At 31.7% G+C, this 25,621-nt stretch overlaps 1 pseudogene; it reads left to right on the forward strand.

The window, feature by feature from the left end:
• Positions 1 to 19,990, forward strand: part of LOC141496502 (dnaJ homolog subfamily A member 2-like) — a 29,395-nt pseudogene extending 9,405 nt beyond the window's left edge.
• Positions 19,991 to 25,621: the final 5,631 nt, after the last annotated feature.

Genomic DNA, 25,621 nt, shown 5'->3' on the forward strand with positions numbered 1-25,621 from the left:
AAATATCTCATTGTAAAAAACAGCTGACCTTGAAAACAGATCCATAAGTGACAATTTAAAAATTATTGGGCTACATGAAAGTCATGACCAGGAAAAGAGCCCAGACCTCATTTTTTTTTTTTTTTTTTGCAAGGCAATTGTGTTAAGTGACTTGCCTAAGGTTACATAGCTAGGTAATTATTATGTGTTTGAGACCGGATTTGAACTCCCGTCATCCTGACTCCAGGGTTGGTGCTCTATCCACTACGCCACCTAGGGGCTTCCCCAGACATCATTTTTCAGGAAATAATACTTGTAAAATTTCCCTGAGATCCTTGAAGCAAAGGGTAAAATAGAAATTGAGGCAATCCACCAATCAGCTCCTGAAAGAGATCTCAAAACAAAAACTTCCAGAAATATTATAACCAAGTTCCAAAACTCACAAGTCAAAGAGAAAATTCTAAAAGCTGCCAGAAACAAAAAATTCAACTACCAAGCCTTCATAGTCAGGATTACACATGATCTGGCAACATCTACATTAATGGCTTGTAAGGCTTGGACAATGATATTCTGGAAGGCAAAAGATCTTGGTTTACAACTGAGAATCAATTACCCAGAAAAATTGAACATCCTCTTTAAGGGAAAAAGATGGATTTTCAATGAAACAGGGTACTTTCAAACTTTCCTACTGAAACAACTAGAACTGAACAGAAAGCTTGATCTCCAGATATAGGACTCAGTGAACCATAGAGGGGGTGGATGAGAAGGACTAATTATGAGGAACTTAATCATGTTGAACTGCTTGTATTCCTGTATGGGAAGAAGATACTGATAACTTATATGAACTTTCTCATTTATAAGAGCAGTTGGAAGGAGCATATATATAAACAGGGCACAGGAAGGAAATGAATATAACAATATAATATACTAACAAGATGAATTCAATGGGTGATAAAGGAAAATACTTGGAAGAAGAGAAAGAAGAGGAAGAAGGGGCTAAGATATTTCACATAAGAGTAATGAAAAACTTTTACCATAGAGTAAGAAGGGGTGAAGGCAAGGGGGAATCAGTGAACCTTCATTCTCATCAGAAATGGCTCAGAAAGGAAGTAACCCACAATTAATAGGTTATAGAAATCTATCTTATCATAGAGAAAAGTCAAAGAAAAGGGAGGGGGATAAGGGAGAATGGGGGGGAGGTAAGGGGGGGAGTAGGTGATAGAAGATACTCAGATACAACACACTTCTGAACAGAGACAGTATGAAAGGAGAGAGAATGGAATAGATGAGAGTGGGAAGGAATAGAGTGGAGGGAATTACAATTGTGACAGCAACTGTAGGAAAAATATTGAAGGAACTTCTTTTGGTGGCTATAATGGGGAAGGCAAATTATTCCAGAGACTTCTCATCTTTTTTGGTGGAGGGGGTTTTATGATTACTCTCACAACAAGAATATTGTAATAATATAAAATAAATAAGCAAAAAACAGAGCTGGGGGAAAAAATAAAAATAACTGGATTCCTTTAAGTTTGTATCATTATATTTGTTTATTGTGGGTACACAGGCTATTCTAACAGCCATGACACAAATCATCTCCAAGTAAACTGCCACCTGGACAGTCTCAGGAGCTGGCTTGCCGCCCTGAGAGATAAGGTGAGCTGGAGTCCTTGGGAGCCAGAGTTCTTGGGAGCTGGACATTCCACCCCACTGTCCAAGGGCACTAGACACAGCCGTACCTTATCATCTCCTCCCTAACGTACCCTCCTATCCAGTAATGCAAGAAACTGCATATACACATCACTTGCACCCCCTAACCATTACCTCATTATTCTTTGTTCTACCCCGGAAGACCTAACAGTATATATGTAATAGCTAAGCAATAATAAAATTGAGCTGGAGGCATAAGGCAGTAGTGGCTTGACTCCTTATTCTCAGCTCCCCTCCTGGAGGGAGGTCGCTGCTGTGGGCCCCAAGGAAGCAAGCCACAACAGTTTATTATCTATGTTTCAAAATATTTAAATGCTACTAATTCATTTTTTCACAGTCAAAATTTTATATAATTTGAACTGAAATTTAAATAAGTAATCATTTTATATATATATATATATGTATATATATATATATATATATATATATATATATATATATATATATATACATATATTTGTCTTCTTGGATTACCAATACATGGGAAAAGGAACTATCAAACTTAGACTCACAAGAATTGATCACATATACTCTGTCACTTGATAATTCCAAGACTTTGAGTAAGTCATTTAACCCTCTATTGCCTCAACTGCCTAATAGATCTAATTAGGGGATTATAGTAGATAAGCTCCAGATTTACTTTCATCTTTAGATCTGTGATTCTATGAGCAAGTATATTCATAATGATTTCAGTTACAAAGATGAATTTGAGCCAATTCCTTCACCTTAATAGGTTTTGGTTTCTACTTTAAAAATTAAGGGGTTGGACTAATTGATCTCTAAGGTCTTTCCCAATCCAAATTCTATGAGTCTATGAGTCAAATTATACATGAGATGAAACCTGAATATCCACGAAGAGGAAGCTTTTCCAGGAAGATTTATTTTTTCCCTTTTATGCTTTTCCTTAATCAAATGAGAAACCAGCTATGAACCTTGGGGATCTAGAGAGAATGGTATTTGTTTTTTTCTTTCTATTCCATGCAATTTGCTAGTGCTTTATAAAACAACACAGTCAATAAGAATTTATAAACATCTACTATTAAACAATTATTTTGTGTTGTAAAAGTACCATTGTGACCTAGCATTACGTTATTTTAATTGACTTCTTAGCATTCCAGAAAATTGTCCATATAAAAATACTTATATTACTCACATCAATTCAACCTTCAAAAAAACATGTGAAAAAAAGAATTGTAATATATATGAAAGAAAAAACAAAACACTGTAGTTTGAAGGTTGATTTCTCTTTGACATATAATGGCCATTGTATTAAATATTTTATTTTAAAGTATAAATAATTGTTTAATGAAAAAAATGACTATATTCTTTAATAGTTTCAGGACCTATAGTGTCAAGATGGTTGAATAAGGAGGGAATCCTAGGATACCCTCCCAAATTTTCCTCCAAACAACTAGAAAACCTCATCAAAATTGATCTAGGAGCAGGGCAACAACTGCACAGAAGTAAAAGATTGATCTCACTGGAGTAAGAGGGGAGCTAATTCTAAAAAAAGAAGTAAGAGCAGAAACAGGTTACCAGCTTCATAGTAGGGGACCTGCAGCAAAGCTTTTAGCCTGGAGCAATCCACAAGTGAGACCTCACCCTCCTGCAAACCAGCAGACACTTACACAAGTGAGCAGCTAATTCAAAACAATAAGTCATCTTGCCCCACATCCAGAGATTCCATCCCCCAGAACAAGCCATCTGTGAGGCCTTAACTCTATTGCTGACAAATAGGGAAGCTTTGTCCCCGGGTTTACCAATAGTGATCACTGTTCCTGGGGCTTGCCAACAGAAAGACCCTGTTTCCCAAACAACTCAAATTTGGATACATGTGGGGCTGACCAACAATATTATTCATCCAGGATCTGGTCTCAGAGAGATCCTATTTCAAAAGAAATCAGGGGCAGGGCCTATCATTGCTATTGACCAGGCATGATTCCTGATGATATGATAATTTAGGTTTCATAGTGGGAGTGAAATAAGATACTAATAGATCTTGTAAGAATTAACAAGAAGAGGATTATTTAACCATATCATAGAAAGGTAATCCAGAAAGAATACAGGATTTTTTTTTCATAGGAGATAACTTTTTGACCTCTCTATTGGCCATATTGATGTTTTAGTAGTGAACTATTACTGAATAGTGATTCTTGGGTCACCAAGGCAAAGAATAGAATAATGGTTCAAGGACAGGTTAGATTTGGAGACCATTCCCTATTAGCAGACTAGGACAAGAGCTAAAAAGCCGGGTAAAGGTATGAGTCAAAGAGTGGAACAAATATTTCATGTAAGTGGTCAGGTATTATCAAGCTATACCCAAATAGTAGGCATAATACAATTCTTTTGCATTCAATAGTCTGAATACTATTGTAAAGATAGATGCCTGTTGGGAGTATTTTTTGCAATTAATGGAAATAAACTTATTTACTATAGGCTCACTTAAAGTATCCTCAATACAAATTCAGAAAAGCATAACAGAAATTACATATACCTTCTCCTATTTCCTATTTTCATGTCTTCTAATAGGGTACTGTATTTAGAAAATCTTTCATTGTATATAGTTTGGAAAATATGTTTGGTATGACAACATGTATATTTAAAAGGTCTTAAATTTTCCCCAGATCTATCTTGTCTCTGGACAATAATGGGAAAGAATAGCTCTCCCTGTAATATTCTTTTTCAATTATTTTCATATTTTCAATTCTCAGTACTATTTTGTGCTTCATGTTTATAATATGGAGATGTGTCATATGTTAGTAACTCCAAAGAACAGCAACATTCTAATAGAAAATCCTACTTACTTAACTGACTATCTTGTTAGGCTTCTGGTAGCTACTAAATTTTACAAGCCACAATGGAATATTGCACTATTCCCCATAATTCACTAGAATATATGCATATCAATAAATTTATGAGCTGCTAGGTGGCAAAGTGGATAGAGCACCTGCCCTGGAATCAGGAGGACCTGAGTTCAAATGTGACCTCAGACATTTAATAATTACCTAGCTGTGTGACCTTGGACAAGCCACTTAACCCCATTGTCTTGCAACCCCCCCAAATAAACAAATTTGGGAGCATAATGGATGACTTTTTTGAAATTTTAAGTGGCAATGATCTAATTCTAAATTGTAATCTTAAAAATGTATGATAATAATAAGCTAAACAAATTAGAAAAAAATTTAAATTCTGTCTCATTCTTATCAACATATTGTCTGAAAATCATTGTGTCAAAATCATTTTAAGATTAATACATAGATATCCTTGTGAGCACAGATAAATGGCTTGTAATACTGCACAGACATTAGTTATATCTTATTCCATTTCTATTTACTTAAATATTTTCCAATTGCATATTTTCTAATTTGGTTGACTTGTGGGTCATATGTTTGTCACTTCTGATTCAAATGTTTCAGTAACAAAATCCTGACCCAATCCTGCTACATATGCCAATTGCTATAGACAAGACATGATGTCTAACTGGTAAGATGCTTTAAGATTCAAAATTAGGATGAAATAAAATACCATTATATCTCCTAAAGGTTAATAAAAAAGTTTATTTAACTGTAGTATAGAAAGGATATCAAGCAATAATACAAAATAATTTTCTCAGACTATATTTTCTTACTTTCATCTTAGCCATGCTGATCTTTATAGTAGCAGCCTAAAGAGGGAAGTTTGGTGCTTGGGTCACCAGTATTCTTAAGTCATTGGTCTGAGCCTCAATCCTCTGAGTTAATTAAATAATTAAAATGATTTTAAAATCTTTTAAAGAATACAAAAGAAAACAAAACACTAACCTTTCTTACATTGCAGGTATTACTGCTTTTTCAGTAACTTTTCATACATTTTTTAAAAAAAAGTTAATTGCTTAGGCTTAAAATAATTTGAGTGTATGCTATCTTTTCTTATTCAGAACTTAATAAATGCAAAGATGTTATTTATACCTTTGAAACATCTGAGATTTTTTTATTTGATACATATCAGTAGTAAGTTTCCTTCAAATAAATTGACCAGATTCTTTTTGAATGAAATATTTTTCTCAATAAATCCACTCCAATGTCCCTCTATGACAAGTTTCAGTAGTTTCACCCATATGGTTACTATTTTCTTTGATTCAGATAACAGCCCATCTAAGCCTCTGGGAGATTTCCTTTATCACCTGGTAGCCAAGGTTCAAATAAATGAGCATGGATATACCCATATATAAAAAATAATAAATAAATCCAAATCAAATTATTATGTATGACAAAGTTTTACTTTTCCTTGAAAAATAAACCTATTAACAAAAGTTGAAACTTGACAATTTTTCAAAGTAAATCTTGGAATAAACAGCTTTCTATAAATCAAAAACTGTTAATACTATGTATCTATTTCTTTTTCATTCCATATACCTGTAGTGAGCAGTACACTTTTTGACAGTAGGAGCAATAGAAATAAATTAATAGTGGAATTGAATAATATAGCCTTTTATCACTGACTATTATGAACATACCCCATCTGCTCTTTTTTAGCTTAAATATATCCTTATTTGAAATGCTGGAAGGCATAGGAAAATAAATTGTCTCTTTCCATCAGAATTATAATTCTCAGCTTTCCTGTCCCATTTCAAAAGGACTCAGATGCTCAGTTTCAATCGTTCTATAATGAAATTGTAAATCTGTTTGGGTGTGATATTGTGCATCTGGAGATACAACAAAATTTTCTCAAGAACCCATTTTAAAAAGAGCCAACTGAAACTTAACATTAAATACTTTAAAATTTGAATATAGTCAGCTTCCACATGATTATTTAAACATCTTGTATGTACAGTAAGCACTAAGTATATTATAAATATTGATAAGAAAGTAATATAAACCAAGCTGTTTTCAGTCCAACAGTCTTCTATGAGCATGCCCCTACTCTTGAAACTCTGTGAGAAAAGTAATCTGTGCATGTGTAAAAAGTCACCAAATGGTTTCTCCTTGGAATCTAATTTCTTCATGAAAATTTAATATGCTTAAAACAGTTTTTACCTATTTTACATAACAGAGTTAAGCAAATAAAATTTAGATATATCTACTGATTTGCTTTATATTTAGTCTTATATCTTATTATAGCCAGACATTGACTTTAATTTCACAAAGGCAGTCGTAGCAGAATGAAACAGAGAGAATGTTTTGCCATGATGAAAAGGCTTCAACTAGAATGCTTTCTCCAGACTTTATATCTTCTGAGGATCAGCCTAGCTGTGTGCCAAAAAACTTCATTTGTCTCTGTATTGGATATAGCACAAAGTCCAGAGGCATTACCTGTAATAGGACACTCATCACATACTCATGATTGCAGATAGCCCCCTTTTTCATTGCATTAAGTCCAAAATCATTGCAAAAGTCCTCCTGAAGAGATTTGTAATTAATCAAAAGAGTCTGTCTTGATTATCCACAGAGGAAAGAGTGAATGGATTAAAAATGTCCATTGCACAAATTTCAATATATATCTGAAAGGACACCTTTGAAAATTTATAAGGTAATAAGATGGGACAGATGGACAATAAGCTGGATTCTGTATCACAAATAAGGAAGAATGTGCACTGACTTATTTTCAAGAAAATGTAAAATAATTTTATGTACCTTAATGTTGTCATTATAGCAAAGATCTATCTTTTAAGCAAAGAAACAAAGCCACAAAATATTTGGTTGATGTTTCAAGGCAGAAGAATGTGAAATTCTACTACTTTTTAAGAACTAAAAATTTGTATCACATGGAGTACAATGCAAAGCAAGATTGTAGATTTGGATATGTGCAATATATAACTTAAAGAAAATCTTAAGAATAGGAGAAAAAACCTTTGGCGAAAAACATGCTGGTAATAACAAAATGAGAATATAAAGATAAATTAGGATATTCATTATTGCAAGAAACTCCAGAATCCAGTTTGATTTCATAAATGACACATTTCCATCATATAAATGATACATATAGAAGACAGAAAGTAGGTAGGAAGATAATGATTACAGTTTTACAGTTTAGATAGAAATCATAGTTACAAAAGAGTGAGAGATATGTGAATTCTTTCTTAGAAGTTTCATAATTAATATCAGTATATCTAGAAAATGAAATCTAGATTATTGGGGGAACTTTTTGTGGGGGAATATGGAAGGATATGGATAAGGTGGAATGAAGGATATGCTCTTTACAGAATGAGAAGGTAGGAAATGGTAGAAATCTACACTATTGGAGGGAATAACCTTATCTGTCAGATCATAGTTTCATCAGAAAATCAAGCTAAGTCTACCTAATCCCTAAGTTCTAATTGGTTTCTAAATAAATGCCTAATTAATCAATTTTGAGATAAAGTGGGGACTGCTATTGATGTGCAAATGGTTCATATGCTAATTAAAAATTTTGATACAGATATCAAATCTTATTTGCTATGATTGGAAGCTGAGTTCCTGCATGTCTAATCTATTTTTCACTCTGTAAAATCATTTATACACATTGCAATGTACACTTATGGCTGAATTCCTAATATTTGAATTTTAGGATCAGTATAAGTATACACTTTTATCAATATAATTCTCATGAATTTATGAAAATTTCCATGTAAATTGAGTCAAATTGCATTCTAAAAACACTATCAATATATGTATATATGTATATAAAAGATATCAAAGTAATATTTGCACTTTCCACAAAGGTTTATCTTTGTAAGAAAATATTTAGAATATCATGTTCAGTTGACCCACTTTTATGTGACAAAGTGAGATACATAAGTTGCCGTGCTACTATTTCTAGGAACCATAGCATAAAACATCTTGTTGAAAGAAGCAGGAATGTTTAACTTGGAGTTAAGATGTCTAAGAGAACCAATAGGTGGCTCTAAATATTTGAGGAGGAGGGAATGGATTCCTTTACATTGTTATAAAACTCAAAGCAATCAATAGTGCTTTGATATTATCAGGATGCACATTTTTGACTTACCATAAAAAAGCTCAATTAGATAACAATGGTTTGAACAGATAACAATGGTTTCTATAGCAATGAGCTCCCCATCACAGTTTCAGAAGAGATAGGATAATCATTTACTGGTTTAAAAGTAGTATTAGCTCCTCTCTAATGGCCTTTTGAATCTGAGTTTGTGGGATTCATTATATAAAGGTAACTTTTGTGTAAAAATCAATTTTTATTTATTTTGTTTGCTTAAAGTGAGAGATACCTGTTTTAAAGCTACAGTTCCACAGATGGCATTTGGGGAAGAAAAGTCAGGAGAAAAGAATAGAACACATTTACTTTAAGTGAACAAATGAAGTTTTGTTAAAAAAAATTGTTAGTAAAGGTATTGATAAACTTTCAGAGTCTCAGAAGGCACAGTGAGATTATGAAGTCAGATCTTTCTATTTACTTTAGATCTAGCACTTTGTTTCGCTCTCCTACAGAACATAATATATGACCTGCTACTTTCTGATTCTTTTAAAATGTTATAACCCAATTCTTATTTTGTACTTGAATTTTGAGTATTCTAATGATCAGATTATTTTACAATATGAGAAAAATGATGTCAGGTTAAGGAAAACAAATATTAAGCAATAAGTCAACTAACAAGATATCAGAGTTAAATAGTAACTCATATGAGTCATATGAATACTGTTCAAAATGACCCCATATATGCAAGGAGTAGCAAAATAGCAATGCAGTGATTGGGAAGATGAACTTACTTGACTTTTTGGTACAACTGAAAGCCTTGATAGTAATATATGGGACAAATAAGAAGAGGAGAAAATTATAAGCATCAATTCATTTTATATTGCTTTAAATTTCAACCTTTCCACATTTTCATTTTTCCTTTCCTTTCTTTTTCTATTTTCCCTTCTTCCCTCCTTTTTCTCCTCTTCCTTTTCTCCATCTTCTCCTTCTCTTCTCCTCTTACTCATCTTCATTATCAACAACATAATTCTCTTACCATCATCAGTAGAGGCAGCAGAAATATTAAGAAGAAGAAGAAGAGTTATAATAGTAGGAAGAATACTAATTTTTACTATCTTGGGATTCCAGATCAAAATCCTCCTGGGAAAAGTTGTGATCCTACTATTGCAGCTTTTTGTTTAATGTTTCCTTACCTTGGATATCTTCAAGTGGGTGACTTATTTTCTGATTTATTTTTTCCTTTTTTTTTTTTGTAAAATGGGTTGGACTAGATAACCACTGATGGATCTTCTTATTTTCAAATTATGTAATTCTGAGATTTAAGAAAAAATTGAAATGACTTCCATGTGAATCTAAGCCATATCCTAAGATAGGAAATACAAGAAAGATATTTCTGTGTTTCACAAGGAGTAGTTTAGGAATGAAGAATGTTACTTCAGCTTTCATGAATCTTATTTGCTATTAAATGGGATTATTAGTATCTCTCTTGTGTAACTCAATATAGAGAAAAGTCAGAGGAAAAAGGCCAGAGAAAACTGGGTCAAGGAAATATGCTTTAAGTAGCTTCCATCTTTCAAAATGAAAGTCATTGACACTAAGGGATAACAGTAAGGAAAATATTACCCAGGTCATAAAACTGTCCAATTACTTGTCCAATATTTTATTATATTTACTATTTCCTTATAGAAGTAACTTTGATACCCTATGAATCACCAGAAATTGAATAAATTACATATTAATAAACAAATAATAATAATAAGAACTTGGCTTTAAGTATAAAAATTTAGGTTTATGAAGCATTTTGCAAAACTTACCCCATTTTACATTCACAAAAATTCTGTAAAGTAAATGTCATTATTAATTCTATAAGACTTGGTCTCTGCCACGGAGATGATAAAGATTGATTCTAAATTTGAACTCAGACCTTCCTGAATCAAAGTCTACTAATTTCTACATCATGTTACCTACTACTTCAACTCTTAGTAAATTTTCTGTGATGCCTTGGACACATAATTTGTTAAGAGAAGCTATCTCTCTATTATTGCTATCAGGTTCAAAAAAATTCTACTTCTAGCTTTTTCTGGATGATCTCTCCCTTAAAGGTGCTGGTTCATAGACTTCATTTTTTTTTGGTAGGAGAAGAATAGCTACACTTTTTTTCAGAACATCCAAATCTCCCCCTTTTCATATATGATTCTTATTTTCAAGTTTTCAGTTTTCTTTCTCTTCCCTTTCTCCTGTTTATCCTATTCTTCTGCATTCCAAGCAACTTTACTGGTCTTTGATTTCCATACTACTTCTTTAGATTCTTTCCTTCTGTTTACTGAATCCTTTCTTGTATTTGTTTAAAGGAAACAATTTATTCTCTTCAAAAGGTGGAGAATATGGAGATTTTCTTCAAATATTTGTACTTTGCATTCTAGGAAAGACATAAATTCAAGATAATGAACATATATAGAAATCCCTTGGTCACAGTAGAAATACAAGTATTACACATTACTTACATACATTTAAGCTCTCTATTTCTACTAGAAATCAGTTTCTAAATTCTTACTTTTATCTAGTGTCTCTTCTGGAGAGAAGCATTGTAGTAATCTTAGAATCTTTTCTTTGGGGTTTTCACTCAGTTTATTTCATTAGCCCCTGCTATCATTCACTATTTGATTATCACATTCAAAATAATTTCCCTTCCCCACTTTTTTTTACTTCTCATAATATTTTTCTTATTAACATATTAAGTACATTATCTTTTTTAAATGTATTATCCCTGACGTATCATACTTTTCCTGCTTAAGACTTCTTCTTTAAGCTTTAGTCCAATATCATCCTCTGTTTCTTCTTTGTAATTTCTTCATCTTCAGTTCCTATTCATTCATACCTTATTACGTCTACTACTTCAAGTCTTTCTTTTTTAGCTGCATCTTTTTCTTTTTCCTGTCCTAAGCAATAACCTTCTTCAATTCAAATGTCCACTTTCCTTTCTTTCTTCACTTTCCTCTAGGGTCCTTCCATAATTTTCACCCTAAAATTCATTCTCTATATTTATTCACAATTCCAAAGCACTCAAAGTGATTAATTCTTTATCTCTCTCTCTCCTTTTTAGCTCTGACATTACATATATTTGTATATTTCTCCAATACATTATATTTATATTTATTTCAAACTTGAATTATGAACCATTTAGCAAATAATAACTCACTTTATTATATCTCATGTTCAGAGTAAAAAACATGATTGATTTTTTTAAAAGGGTGACATAATCCTTCCAAGTTTTAGAGACATATATAAACCTGTAAAAGTTTATACACTGTTACAAACATGCAGGTGGGCCATATGTTCCTTGTGTTACATAGTTCATATAAATGGAGCATGGAAATATTAAAAGAGAAAGGATGTCAAAAAACTAAACTTTCATAATGATATTCTTAGCAGATAACTTTCCATTTTATCATTTATTTTTACCATTTTTCTTCACAACATCTTTTTCAGGTTATGTTATTTAAGAAATATTATCAACCTTTGCCAGATTTCTTATGAAATGACCCCATGCCAATATCCAATAATGTAAAAGAAAAATTATTGTTAATGAAATAAAGCATTATAAAAAATACCACTTCAATTGTCATATAATTATTTTAATGAATATAGATCACTTTTTTAAGGCTAATGTATGTTCTCTGAGGAATATTTTAGACAAGAATTTCTATTCAAATTTTTCAGTGCTTTTTTTAAACTTTTGAATTTGTATTTAAAATTGCATACGTTCCTGTTGATTCAATTGAAGAATTTCTTCATCTATCTTTTTTTTAAATTTCTAGATGACTACTAATTCTATGGGGTTGTAGACAATTTGGAGCCATAAGATATCTATGAAATTTTAATGGACAACATACTTCAATATTTAAAAAAAATAAATCAGTACATTCATGAGAACACACATTCTACCAAAGCAATTAACAATTCTTCTGTATCTTGTGAATTGAAATGACATGAACATTCACTGATGCTGTCTTCTGGCAATAAGCTCAACACATAGTTATATTGATTTTAAGAGAAAAATAAATCATCAACAACAATAAAAAATAATGGGTAACAGGATGCAAATCAATGCTTTTGTGGATTGATAGATTCTATGACAGTTTGATATTCCATTCAATAGCCTTTAATCTAAAAAAATGAAGTTAGTCTATCTTTATGCAAATTACAATGAAAAATGATAGGACTCAAAAGACACAAACAAATAATGACTCAATTTGCTGGTATTCATGTTCTTAATCTAAATTCTATTAGTACCTTAACGAGGTCCATGGTTAAATTTTATTGTATTCATTTATGTGGATGAGATAAAAACATTATTAAAAATTTCCCTGCCTTCCAAATGAAAATTCTTTTAGAATTCTTCTAGTATTTTTTTAAACATGAATATAGGCAACTAATCACAGTGGTATTGTCAACTTTTACTCCAATAGAAATTATGGCTACTTTTATATTGAATTTCTATTACTAAGACTTCAAAATATTATTTACTCTCATCACTATTTTAAAATTGTGTGTGAATCACAAATTTAATATTACTATTTTGGCAATTTTATTTGAACATAATTCACTTTCCTTGTAATACTATATGATCTCATTGAAATAACCTTTTTTAAAAGACTAGAATGACTAGCTAAATGAAGTAAGCAGAACTAGGAGAAAATTGTACATACAGCAACATTTTGTGTTGATGAACTATGTTGGACTTTCTCAGCAGTTCAATGATCAAGGACATCACTGAGAGGCCTTTTATGTACAATACCACATACAACAAACAAAACAAACCAAACAAACCAACCAACTATAGAGTTGGAATGCAGACCAAAGCATACTGCTTCTACTTTTTAAACTTATTTTATTTTTTTTTCTTTTTCTCAAGTTTTTTTTTTTTCTTTTTAGTTCTGGTTCTTCTTACACAACATGACTAATATAGAAATTTTTGAGTATAAACTAATGAATGAATGTATATGTAAAACTTTTATCAGGTAACTTCTTATGCTGAGGAGGAGAGAAGAGAGAGAGGTGAAAAATGTGAAACTCAAAAGTTTACAAAGTGATGAATGTTGAAAAGTTTCTTTGCATGAAATTGAAAAGATGAAATTAAATAACAATAAAATTGAAGAAAAAGCAAAAAAAATAACTTCTGAAAAGGAGCAGATGATTTTACTAGATTATAAAAGGGACTAATGGCATTAAAAATATTAAGAAACCTTAAGTTAGCAGTTACTTCCATTTCACAATATGACATCAGAATATTAATTTAATATATAGTCTTCATAATAGCATAATTTTCACATTAGAGAAATTATATGATTAGCCCACTCTAATATCACCACACATCATAGTGACAATTCTGTATTCTCAAAAGTTATTCCAATTGAACACAACTTCCAAATTCAATTTTTGAAATGCAATCAGTGTTGTACTAGAAAGAGATTTTATATCTTTCACCTGAGAACCAGCCTGGTTGTGATAAATACAGCATGTCAGACATTTAATCACTGTAGAGTAAGTTTATTCATCTATAATAAGTCATGAAAAGGGATTCTAGTCTTTAATTAGATTTTTGGGATCATTCTAGTTTATTTCTAAGCAATCAATCAGTATTCAACCAGTGAATATTTTTTTGGTCAACTTTAATTGATCATAGCATTATATAATTTGATGTTTTATGAAGAAAATGTAATTTAGGTAGTAAGAAAATAGCATAATTGAGTGTATGGGAACTGATTGTATAATAAGACCCAATGAGTCATGATTATTGAATCCTCATTTTGTTGAAACTTTGTATGAGTAACTTGAATGAAGACACAAAGTCCAGTTTTGTGATATCTAAAGATAACACACAAGTTGGATGAATAAATAGTACAATGGACTATACAATCTGATTCCAAAATATCCTGGCAATCTAGGAAAGTGGCATAAATTTAATTAGATAGGATTTACTAAATTCAATTAAAAATAGTATATTTTCCTTTAGAAAATACAATAAAGGGGTGGCTAGGTGGCAAAGTGGATAAAGCACAGGCCCTAGAGTTAGGAGTACCTGGGTTCAAATCCAGCCTCAGACACTTAATAATTACCTAGCTGTGTGGCCTTGGGCAAGCCACTTAACCCCGTTTGCCTTGCAAAAAACGAAAAAAAACAAAAAAACAAAACAAAACAAAAATAAAATACAATAAAGAAATAAAGGATGAGGAATACTGTGATATCAAATTATTGTTTACTCTCATCACTGAAAGTTCATTAAGGGGATATATTACAGCAGCAAAAAAAATTGGTTAAAAACAAACTGATCTCATCTTTTTTTTAAGCTCTAATTAATTCTTGTTTATACTTTATGAGAACACAAAGCATGGATGATGTCTCCCAATAAGAAGTATCTCTTACAATTTGCTCTTTGAACCAAGGTAACAGATAAATTGATCTTAAGTAGAAAAGAAATGCTATGATAGTGGCAGAAATGTAGATCAGGCATTCTTAGTAACAATTAATAAACATGGAATGTTTACCCCAATGTGGAGTTGTATAGATATCAGAACAACAATAAGAACTAAATATATGTATAGGTAAGCAAATCACTTAATATTTCTCCTTGATGTATAAAAAGTATGACTATAAATTTCAGAGAAGGTGTCTAGTTTCATTTATAAAACAATATCCTAATCTGGAAATTGTGTATGCCAGAAAAATCACAGGTCCTATTATTCCTCCCCTTATAGAAATGGTGTTCAATTTTCTAGTATTAAATTCTTTATATGTTCAAATTATCAAATTGCATCATCATGTAAGAAATATATAAATATTTCACACACAAATATACATATAGTTATGTGAAGTCAACAGGAATTTATTGTCTGATATATTTCAGTCACTGTGTTAAGCACTGATGACATAAATGTCAAAAGTAAACAACAACAAAGAAAAGAACACTGCTTTCAAAGAAATATGTGGGGTTTGAGGAATTGTATGCAAAAAATTTGTGGAAAACTTCAAAATAAATTAGATGGAAGGTTCTAGCACTAATTCCCTTGGATTGGGAAAGAATTATTGAATGAAGTGACATTTTAGATCATAATTTAAAAAGACAAGGAAAATTGAGAATCAGACATGTGGAAGGAGAGAGTTTCAGGGATGGAAGTCAGTCAGTGAAAATGCATGAATTCTGATATTCATATGTGGAAAGTAAGTCTTATCATTTTATTAGTGCTTTATGTTTAAGGAGCAAGCCGATGTTGTATTATTTTTATGTAGGTGAGAAAAAGTTTCCCAAGAGAAAACACAAAATTTTTAAGTTAACTCTAGAATTTGATATTATGAAGACAGTCCATGAAGTTTGGGAACAATCTTTGAGGTAAGCTTAACGCAAAGAGGAAGAAGAAATGTATCATAGAGCAAGTAATAAACCTTCATAACTCATTATTCCATAAATTAACATTGACAGAAATATGAATGAATCTAAATAAATTATCCTGGGAAGAATTTATTAACATCATCAGTGTCATTTGTGGCTATCAATAGAAGTCAGGTTATTGTTATTCTTTAAGACACGATATATATATATATATATATTTCTAGATTATATATATTATATTACATATTAAATATATATTATATATATATATATATATATATATATATGGAGAGAAAGAGAGTTTTTTTAGTTTTTGCAAGGCAATGGGGTTAAGTGGCTTGCCCAAGGTCACACAGCTAGATAATTATAAGTGTCTGAAGCTGGATTTGAACTCAGGTACTCCTGACTTCAAGGCCAGTGCTCTATTCACTGCGCCACCTAAATGCCCAAGAGAGAGATTTCTATATGTCCTATAGTTAAAGGTAGTATGACGTACATAGTGGAAAAAGTCTTGGATATGGATCCAGATCTAGGTGCAAATTTCAACTCAGATATTTGCTATTCACTTGAGCTTGATAAATTACTTGATTTTTTGTGGCAGAATTTTCTGAGTAGTAAAGGAAATTGTTTTGCTTATTTCCAAAGTCTCTTCTAGTTAAAATATGCCATCACATCTTGGAGATTCTGCTACTCTCCATACTGAAAAAAAGGCTATTGATCTTATTCAACCTAGCCTTTAATATCCATCTATTTATATTTTCTAAAGACATTCTTTTCATTTACCTTAATTGTATCCCCTTAGAAAAGGGGAAAATATGACTCACTTTCTAAATAATGAGCACAATTCTTTTTAAGTAAAACCTTTGTCTGACTATAAAAAATAAAAGATATTGCACTGTCACTTGTAAAGATTCATAGAATAATGAGGGATGGGAGGAAACCTTTTTCTGATAAACTAAATGATCATGATATTTACTAAATGTACAAGATAACATATTGAAAATTTTTGATCCCTTTAAATTTAGTAAAGTTTTAATAAAGATAGGGATAGAAACAGTTCCTGTGATTTCAATGTAATTCAGAACTTTTAGATAAAGAAATCTCCTCTACCAATGGGGACTAACATTTTTTCTTTGCTATTTAAAGTCATAAAGGGTTGCCTATACTATTGAGAATTTAAGTGACTTGTGCACAATCACATAGTCAATATTTCTTAATGAACTTCCATTTTAGGATATACTCAGGCTTGCCATGCTCACCTCTGTATTCCCTCCCCCCCCTTAGAATATGAGATCCTTAAGGGTAGGAACTATCTATATTATTTTTGTTTTTATTTCATCCATAATATAGTTTCATAATATTTTATGATATCTAATCAAATATAATAATGGCCTGAATACAAGTCTTATTTGCTCAATACCAATTCTCTGTTCACTATATCATTTCAAATTTCAAATTTTCACATGTCACTAGAAGGGGATCAGCAGCAAAAATATGAAATATTTTTGACTCTGGATGAAAAAAATGTCCTTCTATATGATAGTTCTGAAAAAGTAGAATATACGCTAGTACAGACTTCTGATTATAATTCTCTTACAGATTTTATTTTTTTAAGTACCTTGAAAAAGTTTGCTATTATCTGATTAACAGATCAATGCAGCCAGTCCTTTTGATTCAAGCTCCCAAATGTATAAAAGAAATCGCAAACCAGTGCCAGAGTGTCTAACTATCATGAATCTTGTAGGCTTTAGATATTTAAAGACCTCCAGAGATACTTATAAGAAAAAGCAATTTTGTTTTTACTCAAAGAATTAGTGTGTGTGTGTGTGTGTGTGTGTGTGTGTGTGTGTGTGAAACTACTTCAGTGATTAAAAAATGTCATAGGAGAGCATGAGATAACATATGGAAACAGTTTGGCAGCAAATTAAAATGACTGGTCTCAATAAACTTTTACTTTGTTCTTTTTTTTCCTCTTTAAATCTCAGGGAGATTATTTTTAATTCAAAACTAAATCATTAGTACTTGTCATATTAAATTTCAAAAGTATTAGTTCATTGAGATTATTCTACTATTCTTTCTTTTACAATTCTGTCACCATATATAGAATTTTAATAAATCAGTGTGAGTTAAGAGTAACAATAGTCACTGGTCTGTGTTCCTATGTCAGAATAGCAAATTAAAAATGAAAAAAATTTAAATAATTTAAATTTTTTTCATTTAGCATATGAGCTGTATAACCTTAAACAAATTGCTTAAGATCTGTGTCCACAGCAATTATCTTTAATTTTGGTTCTGTAACAGAAAAAAAGGAATCTTCTCATAAATAATTCTCTACATCCTGAGAATCAGAAGAGCTAAATTCAAATACCAATTCTGATACTTTCCAGCATTTTGGCATGGAGTAAATTACCTTACCTTCTTAGACCTCAGTTTTCTCACCTGAAAAGCGATGGTGGAGGTGGAAAAGATGACCACAAAGGTTTTTCTCCATATCTAAACTATGGAGATAGGAGAGACATCCACCCAATCTAACTGGATACCTGCAGACATGAAACAGCTGACAATCCACTATGAGTTTCCTAAGAGTCCTTAAAAGTGAAGTTTTTTCCCTTAGCTACCAGTGCTGCCCCATATTGAGGGCCTGGTTTCACCATCACTTTCCACCATCTTTGACTGTCTGCTCCATGACAGTTAATATTGCCAATTTGAAGCTCTGCTACATTCTATGGGTCCCGCCAGAGGATAGCAGAATGAACTGATGAAGGTTTATAGAAAATTGGCCAAAGAATAACACACTAATAAGAATCCAAATACAAGGGAAAAATTCAAAGAAATACTTTTTCATATGAAGTTTTATCAAACCCTGAGAAAGCAGTTACATGATCACTATTGAGAACAAGACCTTCAAGAAGGCAATGGTGGAGGTAGTGGCATGATGATACTTTTTCCTCACATTTTTGAAGGAAGATTGTTCAATTTATTGTTAATCAATATATAAGTTGAAATGGTAGAAGGAGAGGTGAGGACATGATGCATTCACCCAAGGTGTCTTTAGAAGTTCTTTATAATGGCAAGACCACGAAGTGCAACTTAGAAAAAAAATGTTCTTTGCAGTTTGTGCAGTGACCAGCATGGCAAGACAAGAGCTGATCAGAACTGTAGTGCATGTTGAGGTCGAGGTATATGAATTATGGTAAGACAGCTGGGTCATGGGATAGTACAGCAGATGCAATCTGTGTGTTCTGATTGTAATAGAGAAGAAGTAATTAATGAGACAAGAAACTTAATGGAAAAATGTGATTAAGGAAATAAAGATTCTTGAATTTCATGCAGTTAAAGACATGAAAAAAGGAATGAAAATCACATTTACTATGAAAGTTGACCAGGTCCCAGGAATACAACCAAAAGACATTGTTATTTTGCTGGAGAAAGAACATGACGTGTTCCAGAGAGATAGAAGTGATTTATATATAACACAAAAGATGGGATTTATGGAATGACTAAATGGATTTCAGTTCACATTTAAGTACCAGATGCCTGTCAGATAGTGGGAAAATATTCACCTGGCAATGTAATTGAACCAGGTTGTGTCCATGTAGTTGTAGGAGAACAATGACAGAGTATCATAAACCCTTTGAAAAAAGATATTTACATAACTTTGATGCACAGTTTCCTGAAGACAACTGATTTAGCCCAGAAAATCTTTCTGAATTTAAAGACCTTTTTCAATATAGTGCTGAAGTTTCTAGTGTGACTGGTGACAGGGAAAAGTTACATCTTCTAGCATTTGAAAGCACTCGAGGTTTTAACAATGATCAGAGGAGGGAGGCTTACAATGACAGTTCCAATGAGGAAGAACAAAAATCAGTGAACAAAAATCAGTGTTCCTACCACAGTACCAAGGCAGTAAAAGGTGTTTGTGATTGTTCACAGATCAGGGCACAAACCAGGAGAGTAGAAGATACCCCTTTCATTAGATCATACTACCTTGAAAGTACTGAAAACTAGCAGGTTCAAAGAAAACATCTACGCAAAAACCCGAAGCTTGGGAACTTGTACTATTCACCTTGGAAAAAGAGTCTCAGTTTATTTATTTATATTACTTTTTGCAATATGTAACAGTAAAAGAAATGTATTGGTTTTTCAACATTCATATTTTGTGACAATTTGGGTTTCCAATTTTTACACTACTCTTACTTCCCATTCACCCTTTCCAAGACAACAATCTTATAGTTTATAGATGTGCAATTCTTTAAGCATATTTCCATATTAGTAATATTGTGAAAGAAGAAATCAAAAAAGAGAAAATTTTCAAAAAATTTCAGACAGCATAGTTCTTTCTCTTCAGGTGGATACCATTTTCTATCATGAACATTTTGGAATTGTTTTGAGCCATTGCATTGCTGAGAAGAACTAAGTCAATAATAGTTGCTCATTCCATACTATTGCTCTTACTATGTAAAATATTTTACTTGTTCTACTCACTTCTCCCAGCATTAATTAATGAAAGTCTTTTCAGGTTTCCCCCCCCGAAAACTTCCTGCTCATCCTTTCTTGTGGCAAAATTTTGTTCCATTACATTCATATTTGTTCATATTTGATCTATAATCAAAGGACACTTTTCCAATTTCCTATATTTTCCCATCACAAGGTTCTATACATATTTTTGTACATATAAGTCATTTTCTTTTTGCCTTGCTCTCTTTGTTGTATCATAGTGTAAGCACAGTTTGATTGCCCTTTAGGAAGACAAAAGTAATACTTGTGCAGAAATCAGGACATGGTTGGAATAAACCCCTGCATAGGCAATGCCTTGGTATAAAGGAAAGAACAAACTTCTGCAAAGGGAATGCCTGGGCACAAAGGAAGTAACAAGCCATTGCTTTGGCAACATCTTGGCAAGTGTTAATCAGGGACTGGATCCTGACCCAAGCATAAAAAGATTGGAACTTTTCCCCCCATTCTTCAGAAGCAGAGCTCAAATATCAAAATGAGCAAAAAACAATGAGAATGCAAACCATGGAAAGCTATTATTCTGATAGAGATCATAAAAATATCATCTCAGAAGAGGAAAGTAGAAATAAAGTGATTACATTTGAAGTCTTAAAGGAGTTTATGGATTTGCCTCAAATCCAAAAATGCCTCTTAGAAGAGATAAAAAAGGATTTCAAATACCAAAGAAGAGAGAAAGAAGAAAATGAAGAATAGAAATGAGAGATATGAAGAGGAATTAAGAAAAAATGAATGAAGAAATCAACTTCGTAAAAATAAGAATTACCAAATAGAAAAATAAAGTAACTCATCAAAAATTACCATTGACCAACTGGGAAAGGAAAACAATTTATTTATAAATTAAACTAAGGAAACTATAACTAATAAATTAAACTAAGGAAACACAAAAACTAACTGAAGGGGAAAAAAAGCCTAAATATTACAATTGGATAAATGGAAACTAATATTTCTATGAGATGACAAGATTCCATCAAACTAAAAAAAAAGACTGAAAAAATAGAAGAAAATGTAAAGGGCCTCTTAGGAAAAATGACCAACTGGAAAATAGATGCAGAAAAGATAATTTATGAAGTATTGGTCTACCTGAAAACATCAATCAAAAAAAAAAAGAGCCTGGGAATACCTTTCAGAAAATTATCACAGAAAATTTGCATAATTTCAGAGGGAAAAGTAACTTGATTGCAAGGAACAATAAACTACTCTGCAAAATTCAGTAATTTTTTTTAGGAAAAAAAAGACAGACTTTCAATGAAACAGTACATTCCCAATATTTTTGAAAAATGATTTGAATTGAATAGAAAATTGTTTCCTCAAATATAAGAAGCTCTGTACCAAGTAGGAAATGACTAGTCAAAACCTGAGGGGAACACAATAACTGTGAATCTTGACAATTGTACTTCCCTATGGATAGTTAAAAGAACCATACTTAAAGAGACCATGTAATGATGCTTTAGCTAATACTTTAGCTCATAAAGATAGAATATATTTGGAGTGCGTGCACTTAGAGGTTCTGGGTATAAATAGATCATGAAATGATTTTGCTTTATGTGATATTCAAGTGTATGCCATTAAATATAAAAGTCTAAGTGAAATTGATGAATATTTACATAAATACAAATTGCCCAGATTAAAAGAAGAGGAAAGTTAATGCGTAAATATTCCTATCTCAGAAAAAGAAATTCAACAAATCCAACAAATCAGGGCCAGATTGATTCACAAGTGAATTTTATCAAATATACAGGGAATAATTTGTTCCAATTTCCTTTTATGATATCAATATGGTGATGATACTTAAATCATGAAGAGTCAAAACAGAGAAAGAAAATCATAGATCAATTTTCCATTTGAATATGGATACAAAAATTTTAAATAAAATGTTAGGAAAGTGACTTCAGCAATTGAGCCCTAGTATAATACACCATGATCAAGTTGGCTTTATACTAGGAATGCAGGGTAGGTTCAAAATTAGGAAAACTATAACATAATTGACCATATCAATAAGAAACCTAACAGAAATCATACGGTTGTCTCAATAGATGCTGAAAAGCTTTTTGACAAAATACAACACCCATTCCTACTAAAAAACTCTTGAGATCATAGAAATAAATGGATTGTTCCTTACCATGATAAGCAGTATCTATCAGAAGCTATCCACAAGCATCATATGTAATGGGGTTAAGCTATAAGTAACCCCATTGGGGGCTGCCAATCATCACAACTATTTTTCAATATTTTCAATATTCAATATTAGAATAGAGAATACAAAGAAATTAAAAAAAATAGAATTGGTCTTTCTTTGCAGATGATGTGATGGTATATATGTAGACAACCAAAGGAAATCATTTAAAAATCTACTGGAAACAATTAGCAACTTTAGCAAAATGGCAGGATATAAAATAAAACCACATAAATCCTCAGCATTTCTATATATTACTAACATACATCAACAATAAAAGAAAGAGAAATCTCATTTAAAATAACCCCAGATAATATCAAATACTTGGGAATCCACCCACCAAAGCAGATTCAGAAATTCTATGAAACAACTATAAAAAACTTTTTACACAGAGAAAATCAAATTTAAATAACTGGGCAAAAATCATTACCCATGGTTATGCCAAATTAATATAATAAAAATTACAATCCTACCCAAATTAAATTGATTATTTAATGGCATAACAATGAAACTTCCAAAAAATCACTTTAGTGATTTAGAAAAAATAGTAACTAAATTCATATAGTGGAACAAAAGGTCAAGATGCCAAGGGAATTAAGGGACAAAATTTCAGATCTCAAATTATAATTTAAAGCTAGCTATAGTCATATGAAAAATTTCTCTATATTACTATTGACTTAGAGAAATTAAAATTAAAATATCTCCGAGATACCATTTCAAACCTCTCAGATAGGCCAATAGGCCTGGAAAGTATAATGATCAATGTTGGAGTGGATATGATAAAATTGTGATAACTAATACAATGTTGGTGGAGTTGTGAACTGACCCAAGGTTCCTGGAGAGTAATTTGGAATTATGTCCAAAGGGCAATAAAAATGTGCATGCCTTTTGGTCCAGCAATATCTCAACTGGTCTGTATCCTGAAGAGATCATGAAAAAAGTACATATACAGAAATATTCACAGCAGTTCTTTTTGTAGTGGCAATCAATGGGGAATGATTGAACAAACTGTGGTATATGTATGTAATGGAACACTATTGTTCTCCAAGACATTGTGAGGGAAGGAATTCCAGGAAGACTTGAAAAAGACTTTCATGACTGATGTTAGTGAAATCAGAAGAACCAGAAGAACATTATACATACTAAAAACAGTATGAAGTGATGATAAACCATGATGGAATTGTTCATTTCAGCAGTAAAAAAGAAAAATTTTAAAAACTTGTGATGGAAAAATGTCATCCATACATACCCAGAGAAGGAACTGTGGAGTTTAAATGAAGACCAAAGCATATTACCTTCAATTCTTAAAAGATGTCTTATGTGTTATGTATTATGAAATTATGTTTTCTTTCTTCCATTTGGAAATGAATCTTCTCTTATGATGCATTCAATCTAGCATGGCTACAATTGTAAATTCTATATCAGATTGCTTTCTGTCAGGGACAGATAAGGAGGGAGGGGAAAAAATTTTAAAACTCAATGCCTTGCAAAAAAAGTGATTGTTTAAAAACTACCATTGTATGTAGTTGATGATATAAATATTTTTTTTTTATTAAAAAAGGATGTGTGGATCAAAGAACAAAGTATGGAAATAATCAACAATTTCATCCAAGGCAATGGCTATGATGAGACATCAATATCAAAACCAAAACAAAAGGAAATTATAAAGTATTTAATAAGGATATATTATTGACATTCTTAAATGGGAAGATTATACTTGTAACTCATAAAAACTTTCTCTTTATTACAGCACAGATGAAAGTTGTAAATGAAGGGATGATATCAAAAAATAAATATAATTAAGAAGTGAGAAAAAAAAGTGTGCTGGGAGAAAGGGAAAAGTAAGGTATCACACTTAAAAGAAATAAGAATAAGCTTGTACAGTAGAGGGGAATGGAGAGGTTGGGAGAGAGGAGTGAGTGGCCCTTATTCTCTTCAGAATTGGCTAAAAGATAAAATAGCATGCACACTCATAGAATAGAAATCTATTTTAACCCTACAGGAAAGTAGCAAAGGAAAGAAAGAAGTAAAGGGGGAAGTATGATAGCAAGGAGATCAGACTGAGGGTGGGGTGGTAATCATTAAAAGTAAAATACTTTTGAAAAGGGACAGGATGACTCAATACCAAAATAATGTCAAAATGGATACAGGATTTAGACACAACGAATGATACATAGATAGATTAATAGACCAAAAAAATACTCTATCTATCCTACCTATGGAAAAGGAATAAATTTATGACCAAACAAGAAATAGAGTATATTATGAACTACAAAATGAATGATTTTGATGATATTAAATTAAAAAGGTTTTGCACTAATAAAAATCAATGCTACTAAAATTAGAAGGAAAGCAGAAAGCTGGGAAACAATCTTCACAACTGGGAGTTCTTTTAAAGGTCTCATTTCTAAAATGTTTAGAGAATTGCATCAAATTTTTTAGGTTAAAAGTCATTCCCCAATTGATAAATGGTCAAAGGATATGAACAGACAGTTTTCAAATGAAGAAATTAAATCTATACATGCTCATGTGAAAAAACTCTCCAAATCACTATGGATTAGAGAAATGCAAATTAAAACAACAACAAGGTATCAACTCACAACTATTAGATTAGCCCAAATGAGAAAAAGGGAAGATGATAAATGCTAGAATGGTTGTGAGAAGACTGGAACATTGATGCATTGCTGGTGGAGTTGTGAATGGATCCAACCTTTCTGGAGAGCAATATGGAACTATGTCCAAAAAGCAATAAAGAACTGTTCATACCCTTTTACCCAGCAATTCCAATTCTGGCCTATATCCAGAAGAAATTGTAAAAAAATAGGAAAAGTTCTACATGTTCCCAAATATTCATAGCAGTTCTTTTTATAGTTGCAAAGAATTGGAAATTGAGGCAATGCCCTTCAATTAGGGAATGGCTAAACAAGTTATGGTATATGAATACTATGGAA

Source organism: Macrotis lagotis, chromosome 8 (assembly GCF_037893015.1).
Source record: "Macrotis lagotis isolate mMagLag1 chromosome 8, bilby.v1.9.chrom.fasta, whole genome shotgun sequence".
NCBI lineage: Eukaryota > Metazoa > Chordata > Mammalia > Peramelemorphia > Peramelidae > Macrotis > Macrotis lagotis.